The sequence below is a fragment of the Bos taurus genome, chromosome 4 (assembly GCF_002263795.3).
Source record: "Bos taurus isolate L1 Dominette 01449 registration number 42190680 breed Hereford chromosome 4, ARS-UCD2.0, whole genome shotgun sequence".
Taxonomy (NCBI): domain Eukaryota; kingdom Metazoa; phylum Chordata; class Mammalia; order Artiodactyla; family Bovidae; genus Bos; species Bos taurus.
In genome coordinates, this window is record NC_037331.1 from 25,742,193 (window position 1) to 25,765,922 (window position 23,730).

At 36.2% G+C, this 23,730-nt stretch overlaps 1 long non-coding RNA gene across 2 annotated transcripts in view; it reads left to right on the forward strand.

Annotated features, from left to right (window-relative positions):
- Window positions 1-15,473, forward strand: part of LOC101907877 (uncharacterized) — a 226,325-nt gene extending 210,852 nt beyond the window's left edge. For both annotated transcript variants that reach the window (XR_009494191.1, XR_009494192.1), the window contains exon 5: window positions 15,297-15,473. This is a non-coding gene — a long non-coding RNA (uncharacterized lncRNA). The remainder of the gene's footprint in view (window positions 1-15,296) is intronic.
- Window positions 15,474-23,730: the final 8,257 nt, after the last annotated feature.

The window sequence follows — 23,730 nt, forward strand, 5'->3', positions numbered from 1 at the left end:
GGCTTTGGCTATTGATACAAAAGCATATACATTGTTGTGTGTGAAAGAGATAACTAGTGGGAAGCTGCTACAAAACGCAGGGAGCTCAATCCACTGCTCTGCAGTGACCTAGATTGTGGGATGCGGGGAGGAGTGGGAGGCTCACGAGGGAGGGACATATGGTGGTGCTAGTAGTGAAGAATCTGCCTGCCAGTGCAGGAGACTTAAGAAACGCAGCTTCGATCCCTGCGTTGGGAAGAGCCCCTGGAGGAGGTCATGGCAACCCACTCCAGTATTCTTGCCTAGAGAACCCCATGGACAGAGGAGCCTGGTGGGCTACAGTCCCTGGGGTCGCAGAGTCAGACACGACTGAAGTGACTTAACACAGCACACAGCACATGTGAGCACATACACACACACACACACACACACACACACACATACAATTATGACAGATTCTCATTGTCGTATGGCAGAAACCAACACAACACTGTAAAGCAACTATTCTCCAGTTAAAAAATAAAGGTTAAAAACAACAACAAAAAAAGCAACAAAAAGGACAATTTCCACTGGCATCTTAGGTTCTTTATAGGAGATGCCCTGCTTGAGTACAGCAGCTGAATGAAAGGAGTCGATAGATAAATAGAATAATCACGTGACATCTCAGTGTCTTGTGGATATCACCTTCACAGATAAAATTGAAATCTCTCTGTGAAAATGACATGTTGGCCGTTAGCCTTTTTTTTAATAAAAGAGTCGAGAAGTTACTCTCCTGTGGCTTTTGCTGGTACTTTTTATAGCCGAAGTGTGGTAGGAAGTAGGCCCCAAGTTCCCTTGGCAACAAGTAGAGTAGAAGCGATACACAGAAATCTGAATCATCGGTGAATCATCTGAGGATTTCTGTTTCTAATCCTTGGAAATAATTTACTGTTGTTTCTCTCTTTCATCTGTGCAATGTTTGCTGACTCCAAGGGAACAACGCAGAGAGCACACAAGTTTACATTGGTCGATCATTTAAGACTCATTCTGAATGCTCTAAGTGACCTTAATACTGGTATCCAAAAACCCACTGTGCTGTCTTTATTAAGACAACACTTGCTGTTTGAAGGGAACATACCTGCACATCAGCGCATCAGCAGTGGGGAAGTTCCCCTTCTTCAGAGAAACCTGATATCCCCAGTAAGACCTTTGAGGATGTTGCTGTGTTAGACCTACAATTTTCTTAGCATAAAGGAAAGGTGATCTCTGTAGAGCTCATTGTATCACAGAGAACAGTTTCACACACCCAAAAGGAAAACTGATACGGTCGCACCTGAAAGATTGTGCTCACACATGTGCGTACACACACACACCCACACACACACCCCATCTGAAACTTTGGGACATCAGTTACTCAGCTTTTTCACACCATTTTCTTCCATGAATACATCTCTTATATAATCCTTTTATTTCCATTCTTGTTTTCCCCTTATTTCAAGGTTTATCACTTTGTCTTGATGAAGTGTCCTTATCCCATTCTTTGTGCATAGTAAAAAAGAAATTCCCCTCAAAATGCTTTTTCTCATGTCAGCATCCCCCCAAAATTTGTTCATGGTTCAATGGCTTTTTGTGGACCATGACTTAATGATCATTGTATCCACAGCATCCTCATGGTGACTGACCTATAGAATATGTTTAATATTTATTAAATGACATTATAATTGTGGCATTTTTGATTAAATGTTCTTGGAACAGATCTAAAGCTACTTATGAGCATAAATCAGTCTCGTAAGTCTTCCCATCCCTAGCTGTTAGCATGATCTCCGGTATATTCTACCCGCTCAACCAACAGTTACTGAAACAGTGAATGAAATTCAAATCCTGGATGCATCCTGTAATCTCCCCCAGCTTGGTGACCTCATTTCTTACCAATCCCCTCTTTCCTGTGAAGTGAGCCCTTTTACTGGTCAAGTTCCGTGTAATCACGCGTACCATTTTCCTCAGATGAATTATCACCACTGTCCCCAGCGCCCGCTGAAGTCCTATCCTTCAAGGCTCAGCCTAAGTCTCATTCTGTTCACAAATGGAGAGATATCTTGATTCCTCCAGTCCTCACAGATCTTCATGTTCTTCTAACTCCTCGTGTCTCTGGCCTTTATTCAAATTTTGTATTTAATGCAGTCTTCTATTGTTTGCTTCCTTTTATGACTCCTAGGTGATGTCACCTATTTCCTAGTCCTTGGCATCTCCCACATATTGATGACACTAAGTTCCCTCATCTTTAGCTCTTAGATCATCAAAACTCAATGTTCTATAAGTTCCTCAGGCTCACTGTTCAGAAGTTAGTTCATAGTATTAAATTTTCTAGATATGTTGATTGTAGTGTTTTTGTTATAAGTGCTTTTGTCTTTAGGAATACGTACTAAAAGATTTATGGATGCATGATATGTTGTCTCAAATTTATTTCAAAATAATATGGAAGGGGATAAAAGGAAGGAGTCATGCTATTCTGTGCACTACATTTTTCATAATACAAACTGCTTAGAGTTTTCATTCATCATTTTTCTCTCTTACTGCCTTCAGTCACTTCAAACCTACTCCTCCTTTGCTTGAATGCATCTTTCCCCCACCCCTACCCCCGACATGCACTGCCTGTCCCAGCCTCTGGGACATGCTTGAGCAGGGAGCAGAGATTGACATGTGAAACAGACTTAGCTAGCTGTTCATGAGATCAGTGCCCAAGGAGAATATTCTGGGGTCAAGTCAAGTACTGGGAAATAATTTTTTGAAAGTGGAAGGAGAGATCAACTCTGTTCTGAAAAGAATAAAGAATTGAAAGTTATATCTCCACCCTACCATATCCCCAGTTTTGTGATTCTCTCCACATATGACAAGAGAAACAACCCAAATCCATGGTTTTATGTTGTATCCTTTGCTTGAAATATCATTCCCTTCTCCTCTTAACCTACTTAGCAATTATCTATTTAGGCTTCATTTAAGACTCTGGTCAACCATCTCTTTTTCTTTTTGGTACTCTCTGAACTCTCTCTGTCTCCCATAGGCAGAATTAAATAGTTCTTCATCAATTTCCCCTTTTACTGTTGCCTTTTTTTCTTTAAACTACATCTCTGAGGAGTATAGTGATTAGTTTTTCTGTGTTATTCTGGCCTTATGCTTCTGTGGTGAGAGAACTAACTTAGACAGTCTCCCCCAAATTCTAAGCTCTGAGTTCAGGGACTATCTTCTTCTTGATTCCCAGTTAGCACAGTGCCTTGAAAAACTAGATGTTCTGTGGAAGTCCGACATTGAGTCAGATAGAATTGAATTTCCTTGTATCTGATGCTCTCTTTTTCTGCTAATATCTATATACTGAAAGTCTCCTTTCCTGAGTTTCCCCGCTCCAAAGTGCTTCATCTTCCTCTGAATTCACAGAGCTTTTTTTTGCCCTCCACGGCACATATTTCTGTTTTGGTTTTGGTGTCCTGTTTCATTTGCTGTTTAAGACTGGTGAGAATGGTCACCATACCTTTTCATCCTACTATTTTCTATGGAACTTTCTCAGGGTTTGGTTCCTGAGCACACTTGAAAAATGTGTTGAATGGTTGAATGTAAAAGACCTGGGGAGAGCCTGCTTCCTATTTGAGATCAGCAATACTGATTATTCCATGTCTACTATTTGCATAAGTAATTCCATGAGCTCTGTTATTTACAGAAGGAATAAAGGCAGCCACAGTTTAGAGAGTGAATCCTCACAAAGTACCTTAAGGTCTCAAGAATAATACAGCATGTGTCACCTATTCAGTCAATTGTTGTTGTTGTTAAGTCACTGATTCTTTTGTGACCCCTTGGACTGTAGCCCTCCAGGCTCCGCTGTCCATGGGATTTCCCAGGCAAGAATACTGAAGTGGGTTGCCATACCCTCTCCAAGGGATCTTCCCGACCCAGTGATTGAACCCATGTCTTCTGCATTGGCAGGCAGGTTCTTTCCCACTCCACCAGGGAAGCCCCCAAACAAAAGCACAATAATGGAGGATTCGTACTTTCATCTTAGAGACAAGAAGACACCAGCTACATTAGTATCTGATTTAGGAACAGAGCTCAGAATTTTCTCAGGAGACTTCTGAATCCAACTCCAGTGTCCTTCCCACCCTCACTGCAGGTGCCTGTATGTAGATGATAACACTGGCTCATTTAATACAGCCAGAGACTTGATCATCTGTAGGTTTGGTATCCACAGAGAGTCAAACCCCCATGGAAGGGATGGCTGTACTTCTCGTCTGTTCCAGGTCTTTTAGAGAAGCATGACGGAGTTAGGAAAAAACCTGAGGCCAGACTGTGTTCAAATTCTGGCTTTGTCTAGCCACATGACCCTAGGCCAGCCAACAGTCACCCTGGAGTGGGGACTAAATAGCTTTATAAGTTAGAGCAGTGCACTTCAAGAGGGAAACTCAGGTGGCTGCTCTGACGGCTTTTTGCTTTCAAATGAGCTCACTCCGTGCCTCAGTTTCCACATCAGTAAATTAAGGAGGGTAATAATTCCCCGTGTCATAGGGTTGGGCACAGGATTAGATGGGTTAATATACAGAAAGCATTTGAAACATGCCTGGTACATAGGAAGCACTATACAGTGGTTTGCTTTTGTCAGTATGTTGGTGATTCATTTCAAAGTAGAGCATATGCAAATACATTTTGCATGGTGCGAAAGACAAACTATTCAGTGACTTTTAGGGGTCAATTTTTGAGCCTAGTTCTAAGATGTTTATGGCATTAACGTCTAAAATCTCTTTCATTTTCTCCACAACCTTTCCAAACATTCTTTGTTTACATAATCAGATTGGACGTTGTACGGAAATAGCTTTCATCATAATGCGTTAGTGCCGTCCGTTCCTTTCCAACTGGAGTCTGAAATACTTTTGCATGCAGAAATGTAAAAGTCTGTGAAATCAACATGACTCAAACTTTTTATTCATTTTCAGCAAAAGTATTGTTGATTCACATGGGAATAAAAGCAAAGCTGGTAGCTATTTGACATCACTGGATAGGAATCACCTCAAAAACAGGGTGACATATTGGGAGCTATTATCCTGTCCATGTGAAAGAAAAACTAACAATGCTGTAAAATGATGTATAATTTATTTAATAGTGTTGTCTATATGTATGCATATGTATATATGTATTATAAATGTATATATCCATATGTGTGTGTGTGTATGTGTATCAACTGAGCATTCTCCCATTCCAGGAATTATCCTAGGAAAAGGACATAGCCAGTGTCCTCCACATGGAATTTATCTGCAGGTATAAGGAGATATAAAATAAAATAATCACAGGTTTTAAGGTGTGAGTGAGGCAAGAAATGTAGAGGGTGGTATGACCCGTTAAATAAGTGGAAAGATCAAAGAGTGAATTTAGGTAAGGAAATTTGGGAAGATTAAGCAGAAGCTTAAAAGACTAGAAGAAGGTAAAGAATTTGGTGATATAGTCTGATAAACAATTAAATCAGTCATAGACACTGGTAAATACCAACAAGATTTTTGTTTTGTTCTGTTTTCTATGCTCATTTTATATATATCCTTTTATCCCTATGAATAAATTTGATTTGGCTCAAATGCAGTTAAAATAGCTTGGACAAAGATGAAACATTATCGAAGATTCGAAATGTAATACACACTATAAAAATTTTTAGAAAATAAAAGTTATAAAATAAAATGTACCTGTAATCCAAACACTTAAATGCAGATGTTACTAACATGTTGGTCTGTTTCTAAGGCAGATTTTTTTCAAGTTCAGTTTGTGGTTATCTAACCTTTGTGAAATGAGGTTAAGTGAAGTAGGTGGCCAACTTAGCTTAGAAAAAAGAGAAGCAAGGCAGAGGTCCTGCCGATATTCAGAGTTCACATGATAATAAGCATGTTTTGGTTTAAAAAGTTACAGTTGACCAAAACAAAAAAAATATTGTAGTGGTCAGAACAGGATGGCGAGAGAAATGTCTTGCTATCAAATACTGAGTTCAATTCAGTTCAGTACAGTCATTTAGTTGTGTCTAACTCTGTGACCCCACAGACTGCAGCACACCAGGCCTCCCTGTCCAGCTCCCAGAGTTTACTCAAACTCATGTCCATTGAGTTGGTGATGTGATCCAACCGTCTCATCCTGTTGTCCCCTTCTCCTTCTGTCTTCAATCTTTCTCAGCATCAGGGTCTTTTCCAATGAGTCAGTTCTTCATATCAGGGGGCCTAAGTATTGGAGGTTCAGTTTCAGCATCAGTCCTTCCAATGAATATTCAAGACTGATTTCTTTTAGGACGGACTGGTTGAATCTCCTTGCAGTCCAAGGGACTGTCAACGGTCTTCTCCAATACCACAACTCAAAAGCATCAATTCTTCAGCGCTCTGCTTTCTTTATAGTCCAACTCTCACATCCATATGTGGCTACTGGGAAAACCATAGCTTTGACTAGATGGACCTTTGTTGGCAAAGTAATGTCTCTGCTTTTAATATGCTCTCTAGGTTGGTCATAGCTTTGCTTCCAAGGAGCAAGCACCTTTTAATGTTATGGCTGCATTCACCATCTGCAGTGATTTTGGAGCCCCAAAAATAAAGTTTCTCACTGTTTCCACCGCTTCCCCATCTATTTGCCGTGAAGTGATGGGACCAAATGCCATAATGTTAGTTTTCTGAATGTTGAGCTTTAAGCCAACTTTTCCACTCTCCTCTTTCACTTTCATCAAGAGGCTCTTTAGTTCTTCTTCACTTTCTGACATAATGATGGTGTCATCTGCACATCTGAGATTATTGATATTTCTCCCAGCAATCTTGATTCCAGCTTGTGCTTCATCCAGCCCAGTGTTTCTCATTATGTACTCTACATATAGGTTAAATAAGCAGGGTGACAATACACAGCCTTGATGTACTCCTTTCCGGATTTGGAACCAATCTGTTGTTCTGTGTCCACTTCTAACTGTTGCTTCCTGACCTGCATACAGACTTCTCATCAGGCAGGTCAGGGGTCTGGTATTCCCATCACGTTAAGAATTTTCCAGTTTATTGTGATCCACACAGTCAAAGGCTTTGGCATACTTAATAAAGCAGATGTTTTTCTGGAACTCTCTTGCTTTTTTGATTATCCAGTGGATGTTGGCAATTTGATGTCTGGTTCCCCTGCCTTTTCTAAATCCAGCTTGAATATATGGAAGTTCTCTGTTCATGTACTGTTGAAGCCTTGCTTGGAGAATTTTCAGCATTGCTTTGCTAGCATGTGAGATGGGTGCAATTGTGTGGTAATCTGAGCATTATTTGGCATTGCCTTTCTTTGGGATTGGAATGAAAACTGACCTTTTCCAGTCCTGTGGCCACTGCTGAGTTTTCCAAATTTGCTGGTGTATTGAATGCAGCACTTTCACAGCATCATCTTTCAGGATTTGAAATAGCTCAACTGGAATTCCATCACCTCCACTAGCTTTGTTCATAGTGATGCTTCCTAAGGCCCACTTGACTTCACATTCCAGGATGTCTGGCTCTAGGTGAGTGATCACACCATCATGATTATCTGGGTCATTGAAGATCTTTTTTGTACAGTTCTTCTGTGTATTCTTGGCACCTCGTCTTAATATCTTCTGCTTCTGTTAGGTCCATACCATTTTTGTCCTTTATTGTGTCATCTTTGTATGAAATATTCCCTTGGTATCTCTAATTTTCTTGAAGAGATCTCTAGTCTTTCCAATTTTATTGTTTTCCTCTATTTCTTTGCACTGATCACTGAGGAAGGCTTTCTTATATCTCCTTGCTATTCTTTGGAACTCTGCATTCAAATGGGTATATTTTTCCTTTTCTCCTTTGCCTTTCACTTCTCTACTTTTCACAACTATTTGTAAGGCCTCCTCAGACAACCATTTTGCCTTTTTGCATTTCTTTTTCTTGGGGATGGTCTTGATCCCTGTCTCCTGTACAATGTCCCAAACCTCCTTCCATAGTTCTTCAGGCACTCTATCAGATCTAATCCCTTGAATTTATTTGTTACTTCCACTGTATAGTCATAAGAGATTTGATTTAGGTCATACCTCAATGGTCTAGTGGTTTTCACCACTGTCTTCAATTTAAATCTGAATTTGGCAATAAGGAGTTCATGGTCTGAGCCACAGTCAGTTCCCAGTCTTGTTTTTGCTGACTGTATAGAGCTTCTCCATCTTCAGCTGCAAAGAACATAATCAATCTAGTTTTGGTATTGACCATCTGTAGAATCTTCTCTTGTGTTGTTGGTAGAGGGTGTTTGCTATGACCAGTGAATTCTCTTGGCAAAACTCTATTAGCCTTTGCCCTGCTTCATTCTATATTCCATGGCCAAATTTACCTGTTACTCCAGATATTTCTTGACTTCCTACTTTTGCATTCCAGTCCCCTATAATGAAAAGGACGTTTTTAGGGGTGTTAGTTCTAGAAGGTCTTATAGGTCTTTATAGAATCATTCAACTTTAGCTTCTTCAGCATTACTGGTCAGGCCATAGACTTGGATTACTGTGATATTGAATGGTTTGTCTTGGAAACAAACAGAGATCATTCTGTCATTTTTGAGATTGCATCCAAGTACTGCATTTCAGACTCTTTTGTTGACTATGATGGCTACTCCATTTCTTCTAAGAGATTCTTGTCCACAGTCATAGATATAATGGTCATCTGAGTTAAATTCACCCATTCCAATCCATTTTACTATCAAATACTACCATGTATCATCTCCCTAACAATGGAAGTAATAACCTTGAAGAAGAGGGACCACAGAGAAATTAGCCTTGTTCTGATGGCAGGAAGCTGTGATGGTTGATGCTTTTGGCCCTAACATGGTCCCCAGTCAATGACAAGAACACAGCAGCACACATCTTGTTCATTCACATCATTTGAGATCTAGGTTTTTCATAGCTGTCCACATTATATTTTCCTTCTCCTGTTCCTTCTCTCGCTCCATTTCTCATGCTGAAGAGTCTTTAAGTTCTAGCTTGCTTTGTTTTTTTGAGACAATACTAAACTCACAGATCTCAGTACCACTTTCTGAGGCTTGTGCTTTAAGGGGCTCAGAGTGCACACACCTTCTTCATCTCACTTTGCTGTGAATAAACAAGAAATGGAAAATAAAGGCCCAGTAGCAGCCAGGTCTGAATAAGAGGAGCCCATCCATAAACACTGAAAGAAGAATGTGCTCATTTAAACAATCATCCACTGGGACCAGGAATGGGAACTGAGAGAGAGAGAGGATTGGGATATTGTTAATTGCTCTACTGTTTCACTTTATGCAATAGACTTCTCTTCTGCAGTGCCTGTAGTCAAAGAAGCAAATTAGGTTGAAACAATGGCACAGGCTAGGTAAAATCAAGTTTTTGTCTCAGGAGTCATTTGGCAATTATGTCTTCCCTTTCATGCATGGGTAGGTAGGTAGAGAGACACAGATATGTATACATATGTATGTATATGTGTGTGCATTCGTTATTGTAAACACAATTTGTACCTTGTGTTTTTATTTTCCCATGTCATAAATTCATCTTCAAAAACATTAAATGAGTAATGAACAGCTGTATCAGAGTTTAACTATAAGTCCTATTGCTGGACTTTTAGTTTGCCCCAAATGTTATAATTGATGCTATAATGCTATAATAGAAGGTTATTATAGAATATTGATCTTTGTCCAGTTGCTATTTTTTAAGGATAAATCCTCAGACATAGACCTACTATAATCAATCATTTGAGTAATTTTCAAGGTTGTTGCCTGTGTTAAATTGCTCTCTCAAAAGCAATGTTTAAAGAAGACTTTCTCAGTAAACCCAGCAGTGTTAACTATCTTTCACAGAAGTCTTTACTGGCATTAGTTTTAATGAGGTTTAAGATCTAAGTCAGAGTCACTTTTTATTTTCCTTTCTTCTGTCTTTTTGGAGAGTGAGGATATCAAAACAGGATTGATGGTAGAGCTAAAATTTGCACAAAATAATCAGCTACAGTTTTTTTTTTCTTAAAGCATGTAGTTTTAAAAATATACACAAGATTGGTCTATGAGTTTATTTTTGGAAAGATTATTTTCTTAGGGCCATTTCAGTGACCTTTGGTTAATACTGCTTTTGAATCCTGTATGGTCAACACTGTTTTTGAGCTGAGATATTTCTAAAACTTATTTAGACACTGCTGCTGCTGCTGTTAAGTCGCTTCAGTCATGCAACCCCATAGACGGCAGTCCACCAGGCTCGCCTGTCCCTGGGATTCTCCAGGCAAGAACACTGGAGTGGGTGGCCATTTCCTTCTCCAATGCATGAAAGTGAAAAGTCAAAGTGAAGTCGCTCAGTCATGTCTGACTCTTAGCAACCCCATGGACTGCAGACCCCATGGACTGCAGCCCACCAGGCTCCTCCATCCATGGGATTTTCTAGGCAAGAGTTCTGGAGTGGATTGCCATTGCCTTTCCCATATTTAGACACTAATAGACTTAAAATAATATGAACCATGGGTTAACATGATGCATTTAAGCTGCAAAGAACTTTTGATAAAGAGTTTGCCTCAGGCAATAACATAGAAATAGCAACTTTTAAACATTTTGATTTGTAATATAAATGATGTTTATTTCATTTATTTCCAAATGAAATAATTTACCCTTTGAAATACTTTGAAAGCATTTCACTCTACTAAACTATAAAATAAATTAAAGTTCCTTGATTCTGTGGGGTTACAGCTGAAGTGGCAAAACAAATTCTTTCTTCTCATAGTTGTCAAGTCAGACAGTTGTTTTCTAGTAACATTTATCTTCCCCACATTTGTCATTGCTTTAGGCAATTGTAAGATAGATTGATCAAGATTTTCTCGTAACGATAATTTACCTCACCACCTAACTTATTTACCTATTTTTATACATTCTTCTTATTTTTCAGATAAATATAGTTGATTTATAATGTTAATTTCAGGTATACAGCAAAGAGATTCAATTATACTCTTTTTTTCCTGATTCTGTTACATTGTAGATTATTACTAGAAATTGAATATAGTTTCCTGTGCTATACAGTAGATTATTCTTATTTAACTATTTTATATATAGTGGTGTGTATCTGTTAATCTTATACTCCTAATTTATCCCTCCCCCTCCTTTTTCCCTTTGGCAACCATAAGTTTTCTATGTCTGTGAGTCTCTTTCTGTTCTGTAAATAAGTCCATTTGTTTAGATTTCACACATAAGTGATATCATACAAATTTGTCTTTGTCTTACGTCACTCAATGTGATCATATCCATCCATGCTACTACAAATGGCAATTTGTTGTTGTTTTTAGTCACTAAGTGTCCAACTCTTTTGTGTCCGCATGAACTGTAGCCCACCAGACTTGTCTTTCCATGGGATTTCCCAGACAAGGCTACTGGAGTGGCTTGCCAGTTCCTTTTCCGGGGGGGGATCTTCCTGACCCAGGGATCAAACCTGCATCTCCTTCACTGGCAGGCAGATTCCTTACCACTGAGCCCCCAGGGAAGTCCACAAATGGCAATATTTCATTCTTTTATGGATGAGTAATGTTCCTGTGTGTGTGTGTGTGTGTGTGTGTAAAACACATCTTCTTTTATCCATTTCTCTATTGATGAACACTTAGATACCTTCTTCTTATATACGAAGCCAGTGTACCTTTGACTAGAATAATACTAAATTCTAGTCTCCCTCAATGTAGTCAATCATCACCATCAGGTTAATATGGATACTTTTTAGACTTTGTTCTATGCATTGTGAACATCAATAATCACAAAGAAAATCTATAGTATTGCTTTGGTATTTCTCTTTTATAGAAATTGTAGCATAATATACTGCCAATGATACCAAAAACCTGATTGTCAGTGACTCTTTTCTGTAAACTCTGGCTTTATATTCTCTACCACAGATGATGAGTCCCTTTGTGTGTGTGTGTGTGTATATATATATATATTTTTTTTTTCACTTCAGTTTCCTTGTTGTTAGAAATTTTTTATTTAAGAACACAGTTTTGATTCCAGGGATTCCCAGGTGGCTCAGATGGTAAGAGTCTGCCTGCAATGTGGGAGACCCAGGTTCGATCCCTGGGTTAGGAAGATCCCCTGGAGAAGGAAATGGCAACCCACTCCAGTATTCTTGCCTGGAAAATCCCATGGATGGACAATCCTGGCAGGCTACAGTCCATGGGATTGCAAAGAGTTGGACATGACTGAGCAACTTGACTTTCACTTTTGATTCCAACATCAAAAAGAAATTATATTACAATATAGTGTAAGACTTTTATAGTACTATATTTAATACATATATAGTATTATATTTATGCTTAGATTATAACAATCTGGAATTTGTCTTTATGAATATGAGCTGTGAATTAGCTGTATCTTTCTCAATAAGTAAATTTTTCTCCCAAGAAGTTTTATTTTAAAATATACTCTTTTTCATTTATTTAAAATGCCATTCTTATTGTATCTTAAATAAGCATGTATGCTTTCATCTATTTTTAGACTCTTATTCCATGAATCTAGTTAATAATTTCTGTGCCTCTACTGTACTTATTACTATGATCCTATAATATGTTTGATATGTAGCAGGCAAGAATATTCCATCTTGGTTTTCTTTTATAGATTTATCTTTGTTACTTTTACATATTCACTCTTCTTAATGGATTTTAAACAGATTTAAAATTTCCAGAAAACATTGCTTTATATTTTAAATTTATTTTTTCTTCCAGTTTTATTGAGATATAATTGATATACAGCATTATATAAATTTATGGTGTATATCATAATGATTTGACCTAAGTATATCAAGAAATGTTTACTGCAATAAGTTTAGTGAACATCCATCACCTCATACAGGTACAAAATAAAAGAAAAAGAAAAAATGGTTTCTTTGTGATACGAACTGTTAGGATTTACTCTCTTAACAACTTTTATGTAGCATACAGCAATTATATTAATCATATTGTAAAATGTGTCCCTAGTACTTACTTATCTTATAACTGGCAGTTTGTGGGTTTGACCATCTTTGCCCTATTACCCTTCACTGACCCTTTTATTTTTCTATTAGTATTTTGCTAAATTCATAGATTATTTTAGAGAATGTAGACATCTTTAAAATTCTGAATTTTCTCATTCATAAGAAAAGTATTTTTTCTAATTTATTTAGGTTTTCTTTTATGCCCTTCAGTGAAGTCTTGTTAGGATTATTCCTAAATATTTGATGTGATTATTAATTATAAATAGACCTCTTATTCTATTTTTTAGTTGGTTTTCTGATGTGAATAAAAATAACAGGTTTTTTAAATATGTTGATTTTGTATTTGGCTATTTGGATGAAATTTGCTTATTGGTTTTAAAATTTGTCTTATTGGTATCTTCAGGACCCAATTATCTTCAAATTATGACATTTTGTAACTTATTTTCTAATATTTGAGTTGTTCTCCTTATTTTATTACACTGACTGGGACCTTGAGTGAAGACTGATCAATTATACACTTCTTGTCAATGTGGATATGCTTCCAGTATCTCTTGATTATGGGGAGTGCTTGATGTAAGACTTTGCTAGATCCTTTTATAAAGTCAGGGAAATTATGCATTTTTTATTTTACAAAAAGCTTTTGAAAATATTCATTAAAATGTTGAATTCCTGTAGGATTCTTATTCAGAGTCGTGACATATCAAATAGTTTTTATCCTTTAACATATTAATATAGTGCAATTCTTTAAAAGATCTCTAATGTTGAGCCCCATTTGCATTCCCAAGATAAATTCCTACTTGGTCATTCTGTATTATTTTTACAGCAAATTGCTAGATTTGATTTGTTACTATTTTGTTATTTTGTATCCTTGATCAGCTAGTCAGAAATCTCCTGCTTCAAGATTTGTTAGTGCTTCCTTTGGTGAGAGCTGGTGGGGGCAAGATATTTCTTCATGACCATTTCGGTGTTTGTAACTGTTTTCTTTTGTCTTTTTAAATTTTCCAGGTCTTCTTTTGATAATTTTAGTAATTTTTAAATCTTCTATAGATATCATCTTATGTAATCTTATTTTTTAATCTGTGCCTTACTTTTCCTTACTCATAACTTTTTAAAAAGTGACCTTTTCATATACCTTTTCAATGAATTAGTTCTTTTGTTTTTGAATCATGTTAATTATTTCTATTTGTTTTAATTATTTAATTTAATTATTTAATTTGTTTAATTTCTATTTCATTAATTTTTATATTTATCTTAATTCCTTTCTTAAATTTATTTTTGTAATTGTTTTAGACTGTTGGATTGATTGCTTAGTTCTTTTATCTTAAATCTTTCTAATTTTCCAATAAATACATTTAAAGTCAGAAAGTTTTCTGTGGGTAAGGTTTGGCTACAAATCACCAGTTTAATATGTAATGCTCTTATTTTGAATCAGTTCTAAACATATTTTTTTCAGTCTTTGCAAATATTTTAAATTTCATTTTCTTTAGTTGTTTTAGTGTACTATAGATTAGCTACCCTTTTCATTCCTTGGATATTCCAGGAGACAGAGAATATTCCTTAATAAATAATTAATATTATTTCTAAGGAATATTAATATTCCTTAAAAATAAAAAGCCTTGCAGACTAGAACACATGACATGAATAGAGATTGGATAGTGTGTAATATTTCATTCCTATGAACGTGGATCCTTAACATGCAACCTGGAGCAAACGTGATACACTTTAATGGACTCTATTCTTTCAAAAAGATTTAACACCTCTTTGGGAAAAAAGAACAAGTGTCACTTGAGACTGGAATTAAGTTCCAAGCGGTAACACTAAGCAGGCTCACACTGTTATTATTTTATTTCCAAGCTTAAGAAAAAGGCTGTTCCTAATTATACTAAAAATCCAGTACCCACGATCATATGGTTGTTCTTAGTTTTTTGGGTTTTTTTGACCTAGAAAACATTATAATTAGTGAATAAGTTAGAGAAAGACAAATATTGTATGATATCACTTATATGTAGAATCAAAAAACAATACAAATGAACATAGATGCAAAACAGAAACAGACCCACAGATATAAAACCCAAACTTGGGGTTACCAAAGGAGAGGAAGGAGGGGGACATATTAGGGGTACAGGATTATCAGATACAAACCGCTATGTATAAAATGGATAAGCAACAATTCTATACTGTGGAGCACAGGAAATTATAACCATTATCTTACAATAATATATAACGGAATCTGAAAAAATATGTGCTGAAATTAACATAGTAATGTAAATCAACTCTACTTCCATAAAAATTAACAATGAATAAAATAATACTCGAAGGAAAAAAATCCTGTACCATTCATTTCGTTAATTTGGATTTTTTTTGTTTGTTTGTTTTTTAGGATTCATCGCTTTCTCCCATTGCCCTTGTCAGATATGAGGCCCTAAATTGGCAAAGAAGTTCTCTTGGACTCATAAGAAATATTTCTTAGTGCCTGGAAAAGGAAGAATCGGAAGGTATGAAATGCAGTTACGGGATTTCTCTCTCTGTTTCTAACAAAAACATTTGTGCACACTCATATCCTCTCTTCCACCACCTTAATGCAAAACTCTGCTAATGGAACTAAGGTTAAGTGTTTCACACAAAACCCAATTTTGCAGACATATTATTTTCTGATGTTTTATTTTCACCTTACAGCTCACAGGGTTTTAAAGAGCCGGAAACTTGATTTTCGCAGTGCACAGACTTTCTGTTTCCCTGACTTTTCATACACATTTTTGAAGATGATTGGCTATGAATCTAATCTTGTTAGCACCATGACCTTTTCACCACCACGTTTTAAGAACTACCTGTTAGACCACTGCCTAACAACCATTAGGAAGTAAAATGCATGGGGTATATGAAGTTATCAGGCAGAATGGTATTCATTCCCTATTGATCCATATCTGACAAAACGTTACATAAAATACTTTCTGCCTACTTCAAAAGATTTGGATTAATTATCCTTTTCATTCTAAGATAAATAATATTTACACTACAATTAAAATTTAACTAAATTTGACAAGCTGCAGAGAGTTCAAAAGTTTCTGAAAATCCCAGAAACTTTCATTTTTATTTGAATTGGACACTCACTTTTACCTTGGCTATAAAGCTCTGTGGGTCTGGTTATTTCCAGGCTTAGAACCCACTAATCTTTGTACATTTTAAAAAGAATTTATAAAGTAAATGTGACACAGAAGTTGTTCTTGTCACATTGTCCTTAAATGAAGAAAAATAACAGTTTGCAAATAACTCACCATTCTACAAAGAATTTTTTGGATCTTGAGTGGTATAGCTAGACTGTGTTTACTGCTTTTAACTAGACAAATGCCATTAGGTGGCAAATAATAAAGCCTGACAGTGAAATCCTAAGAATCCTCAGGAATGAGGTCTATGTGAGTTTTTATTAAAAATGGTACATGTAAATCTAATTTTGCTGTTTAATGAGAGAAACAGAAACCTCTGTCTTTGATTCTTAATTTGTGCATCTTATCAAATTTTACTATTAAAAGAGTTTTTCTTTCTACTGATATAAAGCCTTTTGCTCACTTAAATTATAGTCAGAACAATGACTGAAGGTCAGAATCCAAATACAGTTTCTGACATTACCTGGTCCAAGTCAGGTGGCCCGATATAATCAGCTTTATCTTCAGGTAAATTTTCAGTGTGAGAACAAATTACCTAAGGCACAAACACATCCTCTTAAAATGGTTAAATTAACCTTGTTTTGAGGAGAAAGTTTCCTGTGGTATCTCAGGAAACTTCTAAGTGTGGATTAAAAAGTTGTAACTTCCTTTATTTAAACTCTTCCTCATATTTTTCTTTTGTTAACTTACTAATAGAAGTCTTTTTCAAAAAAACAACCTTATAATTAAAATGAAATTTCAACCTTCCCCCCGCCATTTGGTAGTTTTATAGTATATCAAAAGACCCCACCGCAGAAAAGAAAATGTGAAAAAGCCTTTCTTTCCATGGCACAATGAAGTTGCGTTTGCAGAGTGTAAATAGTTCAATTATTTTGGTTAAAAAAAGGTTAGCTCTCTCCATGACGGTAGTGCTGTGTTAACTGAGAAGGTGGTACTGTGGTTGTTGATGGATATCATTTATACATGCCAGCATCAAAGGAGAGCCTAATGTGGTCTTAATAGTCCTTTATGTTCTCTTTATGCCTACAGATTGTTCTTTGATTTTTGTGGTTGTTACTCAGAGCTTGTAGACACTGGGAACCCGGTCGTGTAAATGCTCAGTGGTTCCAGCATTTGCTCTTTTCCTGTGGCTGCCTGTCAGCTGGTATTAGGCTGCTGTCATTTCTCTGCTCTCTACAGTCCTCTTATAAGCTCACCCTAGAGCATCAAAAATGTGTATTTATCTTCTTACCTCCATACATATTGCTATTCCTCTTTAGCTCACTAAACAACCACTTGAATATCCATTGATAGGCATTTATTGCATACAGACACTCCATCAAAGGTAGTGAAGTATTTAGCTCCTCTCAATGATAAATTGTCATATTCACAGCAAATAAATCAAGATATAGACCGTCGATTAATTGCAAGCCATTTACTCACTCTGGTAACCTTAAAATCATTTAGTAACTGTTAACTGTTACATGTTATCTGTTCTTATTGGATTTAAGGTACTATCTGTGGGAAATTCTCTGTGTTACCAAACTCATTCAGAATGACTGGAACCCAGGCAAATATATTTTATATTTTTCCCCTAGGTTTTTTTTTTATTTTAGTTTTTGAGTATATTATAAATAATTTGATTGTGTTCCATGACTTCATCTGTATTTTTGGAAACACATCACCTCAACACTAGTCATAAAAGAAGAGCTGATACTAATTGTATTGTTCTAATTGCTTTACATGAACTATATCATGGCAACTCTATGAGGAATGAGTCCTGCTATTACGAGTCCTGTTTTGCAAGTGGAGGGGTTAACTGAACAGCAAGCTTAAATGAACTACCTAAGGTCATGAAGGTAGTCAATAGTGACCAAGCTTTGAACCCAAATTGCCTAACTTAAAAGCCAATGCACTTGTTTTCTCTCAACCCTGCTGCTTCTTTCTATATATATAAACATGGCTTACTATGTTCCAGAAACTCTTCTTATACTCTGTATGTATCTACTCATTTGATCTTTGTAATAATCTTAAAGTAAGCACAAATATTATGTGTTCTGTGTAGATAAGTAACTGAAGCATAGAGAGGGTAACCTGTTCATGGTAACACAATGAGTAGGTAAATGAATTGAGAGCCTAAGCACTTCAATTTCAGAATCTGTGCTCTTAACCACTATGTTAGATTCTCTTTGATATTTGAAAAGTACTCACAACAAACACCTGTGATTTCTAGTAATGAAAATCTATCTGATGAAGATACTTGCTGAAAATAGAATTTTTTCCCAAAAATGTGTCTGCCACCTCTATTGCCAATATGTTTTTATGTATGTATTTATTTTTAATTGGAAGATAATTACAATATTGTGATGGTTTTTGCCATACATCAACATGAATTGGCCATAGGTCAATATGTTTTTAATTGGCAGTTTCCCAGAGGTGGCAAAACTTATGGACATGTGTCTTACACAGATTACACATATGTTTCAGACTCATCCCAGTTGTTCATGATTAATGTTTTTCTAGTCCTCACATTTGGCTTATTCACTCTAAACAGAGATCAAATTTAGGTAGAGATACACAGGGACTAATACTAAGGTGTATGGCAACTTTAGTTTGGTGAAGGATAAAGAAATCTCAAGAAACATAAAATGAGTGAAAAAGTGAAGTGAAAGATGAGTGTAAACACACAAAAGGCACATTCACAGAATGTGAAAACTGGTGTAAACATGCCATTGATAACAGCAGAACAATTCCAAACATAGTGCTCATAGTGCTGTGACTAATAACACCTCCAAACACTAGAATCAACAATGAAGTTACTCTTGTAATGCAGTGGAGAGATGCATCATAGTTTTAACCAGTGTGGCTCATGCTTGTCCTCTCTTCCATTCTTTTGGTTCCATATTGTCAGGTACTGGGCCTATTTAAAGTAACTAGTGTGTAGAGTGTTGCTGTGTGTTCAGCGATGGTGAAGCCCAGGGAAGGGGCTCTACAAGTATTGAAGGAGGGAATGAACAAATGCAGATATCATGGTGACTGAAGTTTCAGTGTACATCAACCTAAATGTAATCCCTTTGGTGCCAAATACAAAGCCTGTGGCACCAAGTTTAAGTCTGTCTCACCAGATAATGGGCCAAAGCTGTTGCTATAACTCCTACCTTGGTGGTAGCTGAGTCATGACTAGGAAGACAACAGTGGCCAGAGGTCTTAGAGTCTGGGGAAATTTGTCTCTGCTAACTCCTCAATTCAAATTCAAATTCATCATTCCCCATCAGCAGTTTTGACCTAGTAGATCACTCCTTCCTTCTTGACACAACTTCTTCACTTGGCTTCCAGGGCCCCATATTTTTCTGGGATTTCCTATAGACTCCTTTAGCTGAATCCTCCTCTTATTTCAAAGTTCTTGCTCCTCTTCTTATTTCCAGGTTCTTGTGTTTTTATTTTTTAAAAGTAGTCTGTCTTTAGAAGAGCAGACTTTTTAAAAAATTGAATGAAGTCTAGTTTAGCATTTTTTTCTTTTAGAAATGTGCTTCTGATGTCTCATCTAAGAAATTTTCACCTGATGCAAGATCACACATATTTTCTTCAATGTCATATTCAAGATTTAACAGTTTCAATTTAGCTTTTAGGTCTCTGATACATTTTGAGGTAACATTCTTGTTTGGGGATACGAATCAAAGTTCAATTTTTGGATATGAATGTCCATTTATTCCAGGATTCTTTTGTTATAAAGATTGTCCATTCTTTACTACATTGCCTTTGAAACTTGATCCAAATCAATTGTCTAAAACAGTGAAAAGGCAGGCTAGCAACTCAGAAAACATTTGGAAATTATATATTTGACAAGGAACTTTGCACTGAAATAAAAAAGGAAGTCACAAAATACCACAGTAAGAAAACAACTCAATTCAAACATAATGAAAAAAAATTACTAGACACCATTAGAGAGAATATTTAGAAGACAAAGGAACATAGGAAAAGATATTCAACATCATTAGCCATTCAGGAGATATAAATTAAAACCACTGCTTACATGTTAAAATGGCTAAAATTAAAACTACAGTATTAAATCCTAGTGACAATGCAGAACAGCTTATACATTACTGCTGGGAAAGCATAAAACATAAGAATGTTGAGACTGTGACAAAATTGTCCTGCCTTGATTTCTTATGACAACCATTTTTCAAAATAACTTCAACTTTTTGCATATAATTACTTGTGTAATTAGATCATCTATTTTCAATAGAAATATGCATCATATATCAAGATATACATAAAACACTAAGGCCATACTTTGGATATGGTGTAACATATAATAGTAACATGAGAGATATTTAGAAAAAATGAGATTGATGATTTTTTTTTCCTTGTGCCTTACTTACTGGAATTATTTGAGGATAAATAGTTCTTTAGAAATAGCAGGGCAAACAAGATCTTCCTTACTGCCAAGTCAGTGAACTTCTGAAGTTCAAAAGGACTCTTTAGCTACTGCCTAGAGCCATTTCCTCATTTTTGATGACAGCAAAAAGTGGTTCATTTTCTCTTTTACAGTGTTTTGCCCTTTAGCTAATTCAGAATAAAACTGCTGCACTTGTTTGCTGAGAATTTTTTCGACATTCCTCACTGAACATACCCACTGTTCATAACCAGACCACATAAGTTCAGAGCATAAAGATAAGCTTTCAAAAAATAAATAGAAAATATAATGATGTCGGATCTCCATATTAATTTACCAGTGATATGTCTTGAGTTGTTTACACGTCTGACTTTACCTTTCCAAGTGCCAGCTCAGGCTGTGTAATGAGACATTTAAGACCAAGATTCTGATCGATTCACTTCTACTTCACAGGCCAAAGGTCAGCTCAAGATTTAACATTTTTACTTTGGGGTCTTAGAGAATCAAGTCAAGACAACTACTGGTGTGCTGTTTACCTCCTGGTAAACATTGTCTAATGTATGGACTAAAAGGCTTATAGAACACACACTAGTCATGATAAATGTTGGACACTGTCAACATATACAACCAACAATCACCATTTCTCCTCACTGCATGTATTTGGTGCTCTTCTTATTAAACAAAATACTTTTCAAACCTAAACTTTGCTACTTAAAATTCAGGCATAGCAATCTTTCCTTGGGGCTAATTTATATCTAATATTTCTACCAATGTCTGTGTGTCAGCACCCAACTATGACTTCAGTTTATTGTCAACACACAGGCAGACAAAGCTCATGCATAGACCATATTTATTGAATTATTTCCTATCATAGTCTCATTGAAATGCAAAATGCTTTAGTGCTCAGAAAAACATACAGTCAATTATCCTGATCTGGAGCTTGCAGGAAGAATATCAAATGAAATTTCAAAGTTTTATTTTATCTGCATATGAAATTGATAGCTGAGAAATATGAGTTTATCAAGAACATTCTTGGTTTGTTAATAATACAAACAGTGGGTATACCAACATTTACGGAATGGATAGAGGAAAAGTCCATGATTTGAATGGAAAAGAAATGTCATAAATGTCCAAAATGCCTATTTTGGAGAGGCAAAGATAGGGTTAAGAGACAGCTTGGTGGTGTTCACTGGAGACTTCTTTACTGATGTAGAGCAGGATCCTAAGGTGGTAGCCTTGGGAAGCCCAAGAATAAGCAGAAACTATATAAGGTAGAATTCATGAATGATAAGCAGATCTGCTCCTTTGCTTCAACAAATTACTTTTATTGTTTATTAAAATTTTTAAATTTTATATTGGATCATATTTGATTGATGATATTATGTTAGTTCCAGGTGTACAGTGAAGTGATTCTGTTATGTATATATACATGTATCTATTCCTTTTCAAATTCTTTTCCCGTTGAGGTTATTACAGTATATCGAGCAGAGTTCCCTGTGCTAAACAGTATGTCCTTGTTGGTTATCTATTTTAAATATAGCAGTGTGTACAAGTCAGTCCCAAACTCCCAATCTAGTCCTCTCCCCCACCCTTTGCCCTGGTTACTTATAAATTCATTCTCTAAGCCTGTGAGTCTGTTTATGTTTTATAAATAAGTTCATTTGTATATATATATTTTTTGGATTCCACATGTAAACCATGTATGATTATTTGTCTTTCTCTGTCTGACTTATTTCTTAGTATGACAGTCTCCAGGTCCATCCATGTTGCTGCAAATGGCATTATTTTATTCTTTTTACAGCTGAGTAATATTCTGTTGACTATATGTACTCTATCTTTCTCCTTTCATCTGTTGATGGACACTTAGGTTGCTTCCATGTCTTGGCTATTGTAAACAACACTGCAGTGAACGTTGGACTGTTTGTATCCTTTTGGACTGTGTTTGTCTTCAGATACATGCCCAGGAGTGGTATTGCTGGATGATACACTAGCTATGATCTGGGCTTCCCTTGTAGCTCAGCTGGTAAAGAAGCCGCCTGCAATGCGGGAGACCTGGGTTCGATCCCTGAACTGGGGAAGATCCCCTGGAGAAGGAAATGGCAACCCACTCCTGTACTCTTGCCTGGAGAAATCTATGGGCAGAGGAGCTGCAGTCCATGGAATCGCAAACAGTCAGATACAACTGTGCGACTAACTTTCTTTCTTTCATGCTACCTATATTTTTAGTTTTTTTAAGGAACTTCCATACTGTTCTCCATGGTGGCTGCACCAATTTATATTCCCACCAACAGTGTAGGAGGGTTTCTTTTTCTCCACACGCTCTCCAGCACTTATTGTTTAGATAGTTTCTTGATGACGACCATTCTGTCCAGTGTAAGGTATTATCTCATTGTAGTTTTGAATTTAATTTTTCTAATAATTAGTGATGTTGAGCATCTTTTCACGTGTGTGTTGGCCATCTGTATGTCTTCTTTGGAGAAATGTCCACTTAGGTCTTCTGCCCACTTTTTGATTGGGTTGACAAGAATATACAATGAGTGGTACTGGGAAAACTGAGCAGCTACAAGTCAAAAAATGAAATTAGAACATCCTTTAACATCTTACACAAAAATAAAATCAAAGTGGATTAAAGACCTAAATGTAAAACTGAATACTACAGAACACTCAGAGGAAAATACAGGCAGAACACTGTTTGACATAAATTGCAGCAGTATCCTTTTTGAGTCATCTTCTAGAGTAATGGAAATAAAAACAAAAATAGACAAATAAGACCTAATTAAACTCAAAAACTTTTGCACAGCAAAGAAAGCCATAGACAAGATGAAAGACACCCCACACGATGGGAGAAAATATTTGTAAACAATAGGACCTGCAAGGTATTAGTCTCCAAAATTTACTAATAGCTCATGAGGCTCAAAATCCAAAAGAACTGCTCTGGATGTAAGGAATTATTTGTTCCCCAATTTTTACCCCTACCACCAGCCAAAAATACTTTTATCTGTTCTAGTCTTTCTTTTTATTTTGAGATAGTTTTCAATGAACTTATGCTTACGACATCATTTTCCTTAAAGTTCTAAAAAAGACATTTAAAATTAACTTTAAAGTCAATATCCATCAAAAAATATTCTTAATCATTCATCACTTAGATACTTTGTATACTTGTTATATGCTGTACTAAATGATACTATTCAGTATAAACAAAAATCACTGAAAAATAATTTTGCCTTTGAACAGTTTTCATACAAACATAATGTTTAAAAGACTATGATTTTATA